Raw genomic sequence first — 10528 nt, forward strand, 5'->3', positions numbered from 1 at the left:
CAAAGACCATATGTTAAGGATTTTGATCTTTATCCTCAGAGTAAGGATTTTCAATACTGTTCAGCAAGAGGGTGTTATCTGATCTGGATATTAAAGAATTCAATGATTGCAGAATGGATAACAGATTAGAGGGTGGTGGAGTGAGAATGGAAGCTGGGAGAGCCAGGAGAAACTTGGCTGAGATGCTGATGGCTTGGATCAGGTGATAGAACAGAGATGGAGAAAACTGGATGCATTCAAGGGATATTTAGGAATTAGGAAGTTCACAACCAACAGGCCATTGGTCCTGTTATAACAACAGCAATTTGCAATTTTAGTTGTAACAACTAAAAAATATATATATATATATATATATATATATATATATATATATTTGTCATACATATTTTTAAGCCATCAAAATGTTGTGGATAGAAAGCAATCCAAAGGAACTCTGTTCCAGAGAGAGACAAGTACTTCCTAGATAAATGAAGACAAGTAACCATTACCTTTCCTGGGGGCAGTTTCTGAGTCAGGTGTGGGTAGGCGAGGATTGGCTTGACTCAAGCAGAGAGACTCTTCTGGGGCAAGGCGCTGTCCGTGGAGCTTTCAATGTGTGTGGGCCCAGATCAGTTGGAATCTGGAGGAGTTTCGAGACAAAGTTCACTCTCCCTGCCCACCAATTCTCCCTCAGGAGACTTGTACTGAGAGCATGTGGTGGCCCAGGAATCTGGAAGGTAGGTGGTAAATCACAGAGGGAGTTCTTAGAAACTCATTATGCTGAGATCCCAAAGTCGCGTCAAAGAGAGGGAACTGCAGTACACACAGGACTGATCTTGCCCTGAAGACATTAGAAACAAGAGGTAACTTGAAACTATTAGGAAAATGTTGAAGACAATATGAACAAACTGGATGAAAAGATGTAAAGTTTTAATAGAAAAATTGAAATTCTTGACAATGGCCAAAATGATATTCTAGAACTCAAAAATAAAATATGTGAAGTTAAGAATTTATTGACCAACCTCTCCTGGTCCCCACCTCCCCTTACCCATGCCAACTTCTGGTAATCACTATTCTACTCTTTACTTCCATGCAATCAACTTTAGATTCCACATATGAGTAATATCATGTTGACATTTGGTTTTCTGTACCCGGCTTATTTCACTTAACATAATGTCCTCCAGGTTCATCCATGTTGCTACAAATGACAAGATTTCATTATGTTTTATGGCTGAATAGTATGCCATGGTGTGTGGTGTGTGTGTGTATTTTTTTCTTTATACATTCACATGTAGGTGGGCATTTAAGTTAACTCAGTATCTTGGCTATTGTGAATAGTGCTACAACAAACATGGGTGTGCAGATGTCTCTTCGATATACAGATTTCATTTCCTTTGGATATATACCCAGTAGTGGCATTGCTGGTTCATGTGGTAGTTCCATTTTTAATTTTTTTTTGAGAAATCATCATACTCTTGTCCATAATGGCTATACTAATTTACATTCCCACCAACAATGTATGAGTTCCCTTTTCTCTGCATCCTCACCAGCATTTGTGACTATAGCAAATGACAATGTAGTGTATGTTACAAGGTAGCTAGAAGAGAAGATTTTTTAATGCTGTCACCACAAAGAAATGATAAATAAAGTGATTGATAATGGTAATTACCCCATTTGATCATTATATTATGTATACATGCATTGAAACATCACATTGTATTCTATAAATATATACAATTATTAGCTGTCAATTATAAATTTAAAAATTAAATTTAAAAAATTTAATAGGATATGTTTAACAGTAGACACAATATAGAAAATCATAAAATACTTTGAACTAAATAGTAACAAAAATGGCATATCAAAATGTGCGGGATGCAGCTAAGAAGATATTTAGAAGGTAGAAATAACAGACTTGGTGACAGTTAAAAGGTAATTGCTGAAGTCAACTCTCGGGTTTCTATTTGTAGGACTGGATGGATGATAGTGTCATTCATCCTAACCTGTAATTGAAAGAGAGAGAGAGATAAAGTGAGACAGAGAGGTGCACACATACACATGCATGGAGATAGCTGAGTACGAAGTAGAGGGTAGTTGAGTTTGAAATGCCTGATGTTCCCACTCCCCAGATTGTACTTTCCCTGCTTCTTCACTGGACTAAAATCTACTTATCATTAAGATTTTTATTTTCTCTCTTACATGGAGCCTTTCCTAATCACTACCCTCACCCAAGGTTGGGTAGGTGTTTCTACTCTGTACACTCAAAGCACCCTACACGTAAGTCTAGGAGCAACATCACATTTTTATTAAACCATATTGCAATTAAATTCTGTTTATCTATCTCTTTTACCCACTAGTCTGTCTGTCTTTAGAAGGTAGAAGCACATTTTCTGGCACAGAGTAGGTGCTAAGTTAGTTTGTTGAATAATACCAAAGCGTGCAAGACAAATTGAAGTATTTCCTGACATATTCAGGACATTCAAAGTTCTTAAATTTCCTGCTTCTGAGTAGGTACTAAACATGAGAGATGTAAAGTAGAGCTATTTAGGTTTAAAAAATTGTTTTACTGAAACAATATCAAAAAGCTCTTTTCTTCCAAAGTTTACAATTAAAGGTCTTCAATCATAGTAAAAAGAGAGAGAGAGAGAGAGAGACAAACAGACAGAGAGAGAGACATATTAAGACGGAATTTATATTGTCTAAATTGTCTATACTTTGAACTTACAGTTGAGCACAGAGTATGACATCAGAAGAAGACTTTGAAGTCAGAGACATCCTGCTTCTTTTTTTTTTTTTTTTTTTGAGACAGAGTCTCACTCTGTTGCCCGGGCTAGAGTGCCATGGCGTCAGCCTAGCTCACAGCAACCTCAAACTCCTGGGCTCAAGCGATCCTCCTGCCTCAGCCTCCCGAGTAGCTGGGACTACAGGCATGTGCCACCATGCCCGGCTAATTTTTTCTATATATTTTTAGTTGTCTGATTAATTTCTTTCTATTTTTAGTAGAGACGGGGTCTCGCTCTTGCTCAGGCTGGTAGAGACATCCTGCTTCTAAGCATAGCTCTGCTACTTGCCAGCTAGGAGGCGTTAGCTTCCCTGAGCCTCAATTTTCTCATCTGTAAAGAGGGGATAAAAATAATCCTGCCCCCTAGGGTTGTTATGAGTTGACTTCTTATTCTATTCTCACCTCTGAGAAGTCCAACCCTCCTGGAGAGGGGAGCAACCTAAAAAACAGGTTAATACACAAAACTGATCCCTGGTCAAGTCACATTGGCACCTCTGAGTGAACCTCTGTCTTTTCCAGAGAGAGCAACAGTAGGTCAGCAATGCCCCCCTGAGTCCTCAAATATTCAGGACTGGGTATACACATTTTCTCACGACTATATATTCCTCTTCCTTTGTTCTTTCTTCCAGTTTCACCCAGGATCCTATCTAATGCCCTCCCTGTAGTGATCACTACCACCAGATGTCCCAGTTGGCTCTGTCATCCACCTCTTGCTATGCCATTCCTTATACTGTGTAAAGTGGTCTGGCATCTTGGTCTTCTTTGTTGATACCTGTACTGTCCTTCCTTGGTAATATCCCTACTTATTCTTTATATTCTTCCCATTGTAGTCTAACTATATTTACTTCTGTGACACACAAAAAACCAGAGATTGTCTTTTCATTATGCCTTGCAGACATCAATTGTTGTCAATATGAGCTGATCTCTCTGTATTTTATCAGTCCTTGACCTTTTGGGGTTTTTCCCTCTGTTTATTTGTTTTGTGCAAGACTTTATCCTCAGATTGACTACTTATTTTTAAAAATACTCTTTAAATCCAGTAACACTTATTTTGAGCTAATTTAATTTAGTGTTTTTCTTCCAGGCAATGAAAATCAGATATGAAAAGTGTGAAAAGCATATAGCCTGGGGCCTGATGCAAAGGTAAACACTTCAAACCTGAAAGGTTTTGATGAGAACAGACTTTAGTAAACATTGTTCATTATTACAGGGTTCCTTAGGTATGTGCAGTATATACTAATGGAACAACTACTAACAAGGGATTCAGTCAAGGTTCATTCAGAAACTATCCTCTTGTTGGATCAGAGAAAGGAGACGGAGAGGTTGGCATTACTAAAATTTAGAAGCTTAGAGAAGGGGCCGCAAGGAGTAGGCATCTACCTCAGAAATGGTAGATCTCTGAGAAAAGTGTCCTGCCCAAATGCTGTTGGTGCCCCATGGATCTGGAATTCAGAACTCTGATGACAGTGGTGCTGCCTGGCTTGGTACTTATGCCTGAGTAACTTGAAGGAGGTGCGCCTTAGAGACAGGACCCAGATCTCTGAGGAGGTGGCATTGGCCAACCGGTTCTGATGCCTCTGAGTGGATGCTATGAAGCTGTGAGGTTCCAGCAGTCTAGAAAAACGGAAAACTGGAATCCACTGTCGCTTCTGGAATAAATTTCTGCTTCTGGATCAAAGAAGTGTTGCTGGGGGCCTGCTGAGAGGAACGTGAAGCAGCAAGAAAGAGAGAATGTCTCTTCTTGCTCCAGCCTTGCAGTCTGCCTCCAGCAACCTTTTCTCAGTAGAGCCTGACAGGACATTCCAGAGGATCCCGTAATTTCCAGTCTTCCCTATCTCTGGGGAAATAACAGCCACACGGTTTCTCCTTGGTAATCATGATAAATCATTCAGACAATAGAATAACTCCTTTGTCTCCTTTTAACTGTTGAATTAGTGGCACAAAGAGTCTAAAAAATAAGTAGAGTCTCAACTTCCAAGTCACTGGAATCTTTGACTTGTTCCCTGGTAGAAGCATTCCTCTCTTAGTGACCAAGACTTCCAAACTAGAAGAGCTCAAAGTTGAGGGGAAGTGAAGCAAGAGTTTTGGAGAGGGTTATTAAATGTAATGGTAAGAGGAGTCACTCCCCGCTTCCATCACCTGATTCTCAGAGTCACACATTCTGGCTATGAGAGAAACAGTACCATGTATTTGGTGGCTGATTCAAAGTATATGCTGCCTTTTGTAAGATAATACCCATCCTTTCAAAGTACTGTGTCCCAACTAGCATCATAATTGAGGCTTCAGTAAGCTAGTCCACCATTTTATCAGGCCACTTGTCTCTGTGGTATCTAGTTCCTGGTAAGACCAGTGAATTCCATAGGCATGAGCCCATTGACATACTTCTTTTGCCAGCACATGAGTTTCTTGATCTGAAACAATGTTGTAGGAACATGATGGTGATGGGTAAGACACTCTATAAGTTCATATATGATGGTGTTGGTGGAAGTATTGAAGGCAAGGAGCACAAATGCATATCCAGAATATGAGTCTATTTTAGTGAGTACAAATTTCTGTCTCCTTCATAATGGAAGAGATCCAGTGTAATCAACCTGCCACCACCGGTGGCTGGCTCTTTCTCCCAAGAAGTACCAGCATGTCAGGGGTTCAGGAAATGCACTCAGCAGTAGCAGTAGTCAGATCAGCCTATGCATTTTTTAAATTCCTATGTGTTACCTCCATCCTTGCCACCATACCCATTTTGTACATGGGACTTTATGCAAGCACCAAGGTGGCTGGGGAAAGAGGCCAACTGACATCTATAAAATGTGTCATCTTGTCCACTTGATTACTGAAAGCTTCCTCTGCAGTGGGTACCCTTTGGTGATACTCAAATGGGACACAAATACCTTCCTTCGCCTCTTATCCATTCTGAGAGTCATTGCTCTCAAGTTGTACAATGGACAAGAATTCATATATGTTGTCTGCTTAAAAAGCCCAGCATACAAATTAGCCAAATGGATTAAGCCCTGGGGAGTTCTTCTCTGCATATAGATGCGATAGCTCCTGAGCATTACTTTAGCTATTTAATTCATCCAGCATGATACACAGGTAATGTTTATGAGTTTTATTGATGGATATCAGAATGGAGGAAGCTACGATAAACATATTCTATCAGAGACTTCAAGCTCACACATGTATAAAAACCCTGACAGTTGCTCATAGATAATGCATTCTAGAGATCTAGTATAATTTTAAAGGTATCTCAAATCCTCTAACATGTCCAACTTTCTCCTCTGACAGCTGCCTGGTGTGATGATATATTTCTCCATCCTTGCTGTAGCACTGAGGACCCATAAAATAAGCAAGCACTCCCCACCCTGCCCCTAACATCTTCCCATCCTATCAAAAGGACCATATCCCAACACTATCATTCAATCAAGAGTCATAAACTTCAAAAGGGGAACAATAATTAAGTAGTAATTCAAAATCATTCAAATGACTGGATTTCTTATTCTTCCCCAATGCTTACAAAGATTTTGATATTTTCTATCATAGTTATGACACCACAGATGCAAGTATATACTGCCTTTTGTAAGGTAATACCCATCCTTTCAAAGTATTGTGTCTCAACTAGCATCATAATTGAGGATTGATGGAACGGGCTCAGAATGATGGAATAACTTTCTGAAGACTCAATTATGTTTCTCCCATCCAAGTACTAACTAGGGCCCACCCTGTTAAGCTTCTGAGATCAGATGAGATCAGGCATGTTCAGGGTGGTATGGCCGTAGACAGTTTCTAAAGAAGTGTTTTCCTCAAAAGGAAATCAAGGTTGTCCTTGCACATATATGTAGCGCACACAGATCTCTATGAACAAGTTGAGAAAGAGTTTCATCTCAGGATTTACATCTATTGACTTCATTCAGCCACTCCAAATAAATTATCTTATTTAATCCTCCCATTACTTCAGAGAAGTGAAGTAGCTTGAAGTGGTTTGGCCAAGATCTCTCTCTAGTTAGTAATAGACAGTCTTTCTGTCTCCAAAGCCCATTCCACTCAAGGAAACTGGTGCAGTATCATTAATAATAAACAAAACTATTTTTGAACATCCTATAAATGCTGGAGTGTCCTGGCTGGAATAAATTAGTACTGGCGAGCTCCTCTTCTTCACATGGGGGGGAAAGTCTGTACTTGTACCGAAACAAAAAGATCTATTAATTTGCTCACCAAATGGAGAACCCTTTTCCTGATACAGTTCCTTGATGGAAGGGGCTGTAAAAAGTTCACATCCAATTGCCCTCTAGGCCTGTTTGTTTGGGAAGTGCATCAGAAGGCAGCACTCATTAATTACCAGCTTTTATTCCCTTCACTGCCCAATGCTGCAGTCAGGAGTACATCAGGAGAACAGAATTATTTGGAAACCAACTTACTGACTCACCTATTCTTCTTACTACTTCTGGTGGAAATAAATTGTAGTCAGACAGAAACTGATTGTTTGGCTACAATGGACTCAGCTTTCAAGAAGATAATTGAAACTTCCCGATTCTTGAATTATGGAAAGTGCTGGAAAGGCAGCTGGCGACGTCTATGACAGCCCTTTATTTTTCTTTCTAAGTTTTCTTCCTGAAGTTTAATTTCATATATTGAAACACAGAAATATTAAGTGTTCAGGCCAATAAATTTTGACAACTGTAAATATTCATGAAACTATCAAGCAAAACAAGATATAAAATATTTCCATCGCTCCAAAACATTCTCTCTTACCCCTATCCAGTGAATTCCCCTCCCCTCCACAGACTCATCTCAGAAACTACTGCTTTGATTGCTGTAACTGTAGGTTAGCATTGGCCATTCTTGGATTTCGTATACATAGAATCATACAGTGTGTGTGTAGGTTTTTGTATCTAGCTTCTTTCATTCAACATAATGTTTTGAGATTCATCTATGCTGTTGTATGTATCAATAGTTTTTCTTTTTATTGCTAAGTTGTATTCCTTTGTATAAATCTACTACAATTTATACATTTCTTTATTTTTCCATAGATAAATATTTTGGTATTTTTTTTCTGGTTTGGAGTTGTTAACATTTTCTTATTGAAGGGATTCAGATTATTTAATTGGGATAGAATTCATGTAAATTGTGGAACATGTGTTTAAACAGAGAAGGTTTTTCTAACAAAAGTTAGTTCCTTTTTGAAGAGAAAATAGGATTGAGTTTGTTTTGGAGCAACGGAGATTTCGAATGGACTTTCAAAAATTCTCAATGATAAGGTTTGAAGGACATGGAATTCCTTTCCTAGGGAACATGTGACATCTCCTTTATTGAAGGACTTGATGATGATATTCATTCTGATTGATTTTGGGATGAGCCGCTACCATTTTTTCAACAACCACTTCGTTCACTGCCACAGTGTACGGATGTGCTATGCTGTCCAACTAGAATTTCTGCTTGCAGGAAAAACTTCAATTTCCTTTAATGTGCTGAAATCTCATCCTATCACTCGTGTCTTCATTGACTCATTCATTCATTTGACGTATGTTTGAGAACCGACTCTAAGCTTTGTTAAAGTTTAAAGTTGAATAAAACATACTTCTTTAGACATTATATGAATAGATTGAGCCCTCTCATAAGGGCCTGATATGAAAATATTTTATGTTATTGCTTAGTATACACTTGAGATGCTAAGCATATAGGTGACAATGATAACATTTATTATGGCAAAAACCTGGCCCGTGCTTTTCTCCAGCCTGGAGGGTCATTCCATTTCTGGATGGGGGTAGAATAATCAGGTCTGCTCAACTGTGACAGCAATGTCCTGACGTTTAATCTTCATTTCTGGCCTTTCTCCTTCTGTTGATTAATTCTTCCCCATGGAAGGAGAGGTGATTTAAGTAATCGATGAATTTGGAAGAAGGAATTGTGCAAGCTCAGCTCAGCCCCTTTCCATCTTCCTCTTCTGGACTTTTCCTGCCTTCAGAGAGTGTTACTGTCTATAGTCTGCCATACGGTATGGAAAGGGGCCTGCCCCTGAAGAGTGAGGACAGTGAGAGGCTGAGGCTGTCCAATTATGCCAGAAACTGGGTGAGCAAGTGAGTTTAATTCAAAAGTAAAATACTGAAATATTGGCAAGAACACAAGGCTGCAACTCTAATGCCTTGTTCTTCAGTCAAATTTTCCAGTAAGGAAAGTAGCTACAGTCATGTGCTGCATAACGATGTTTCAGTCAAAAACAAACTGCGTATACAATGGTGGTTCCATACAATTTTAATGGAGCTGAAATATTCCTGTCACTTAGTGACATGGTAGCCACTGTAAGGTCGTAGCACAACACATTACTCACGTGTTTGTAGTGATGCTGGTGTAAACAAACCTACTGCACTGCCAGTCCTATAAAACTATAGCACGTACAGTTATGTACAGGACATAACACTTGACGATGATAATAAACCACTATGTTGATGATTTAGATATTTACTATACTATAATTTTTATCACTATTTTAGAGTGTACTCATATAAAAAAAAAGTAACTATAAACTGCCTCGGGCAGGTCCTTCAGCAGGTATTCCAGAAGAAGGCGATGTTACCATAGCAGATGACAGCTCCATGCATGTCATTGCCCCTAAGACCTTCCAGTGGGACAAGATGTGGAGTTGGAAGACAGTGGTATTGACAATCCTGACCCTGTGCAAGCCTAGGCTAATGTGTGTGTTTGTGTCTTGGTTTTTAACAAAAAAGTCTAAAAAGTAAAAAAATAAAAATAAAAATATTACAAATAGAAAAAGTTTATAGAATAAGATATAAAGAAAGAAAACATTTGTGTGCAGCTGTACGTGTTTGCATTTTAAGCTGTGTTATTATTACAAGAGTCAAAAAGTTAAAATTAAAAAATTTATAAAGTTACAGTAAGCTAAGATTAATTTATTAGTGTAGAAAGAAAAATACTTTTTATAAATGTAGTGTAGCCTAAGCGTACCGTGTTCATAAAGTCTACAGCAGTGCACAGCGATGTCCTAGGCCTTCACATCCACTCACCTCTCACTCACGACTCACCCAGAGCAACTTCGGCCCTGCCACTTCCACTCATGGTAAGTGTCCTATACAGGTGCACTATTTTTTATCTTTTATACCATATTTTTACTGTGCGTTTTCTGTGTTTAGATACACAAATACCATTGTGTTATAATGGCCTACAGTGTTCCATACGGCATCATGCCGTACAGGCTTTTAGCCTAGGAGCAATGGGCTACTCATCTAGCCCAGCTGTGTAGTAGCATATACCACCTACGTTCGTGTCAGTGCGCTCTGTGATGTTGACACAATGACTAAATCCACTACGGAAGCATTTCTCAGAAAGTATCCCCATCATTAAGGGATATACGACTGTATTTATTTTCAGTTTCCAATCAACTAGGAGTCACATTCCTCCAAATATTTGATTGTATATTTTCGGTTTAGCTCACCAATGAAGGAGGAAAGTTCTTAGAAATAAATCAACAAATTCGATGAAAATATTGGCCCATATTTATGACTGGGATTATCAGGAATGGGGACTTAATAGGAAGAGTCCAGTGCATGTTGGAGGAAAGTCAGGGGAAAAATAGACTAATATTTACGTGCAGCCTTGGGGCCACGCGTGGCCTTCTAGATTCTTGAGTGTGGCCTTTTGACTGAATCCCAATTTTACAGAACAAACCCTTTTAATAAAGGGATTAGTACTATGAAGTTTGGATTCAGTTGAGGGGCCACATTTGGGCATCTGGAGGGCCACATGTGGCTTTGAGGC

Source organism: Propithecus coquereli, unplaced genomic scaffold (genome assembly GCF_000956105.1).
Source record: "Propithecus coquereli isolate 6110/MARCELLA unplaced genomic scaffold, Pcoq_1.0 Scaffold62, whole genome shotgun sequence".
Classification (NCBI taxonomy): domain Eukaryota; kingdom Metazoa; phylum Chordata; class Mammalia; order Primates; family Indriidae; genus Propithecus; species Propithecus coquereli.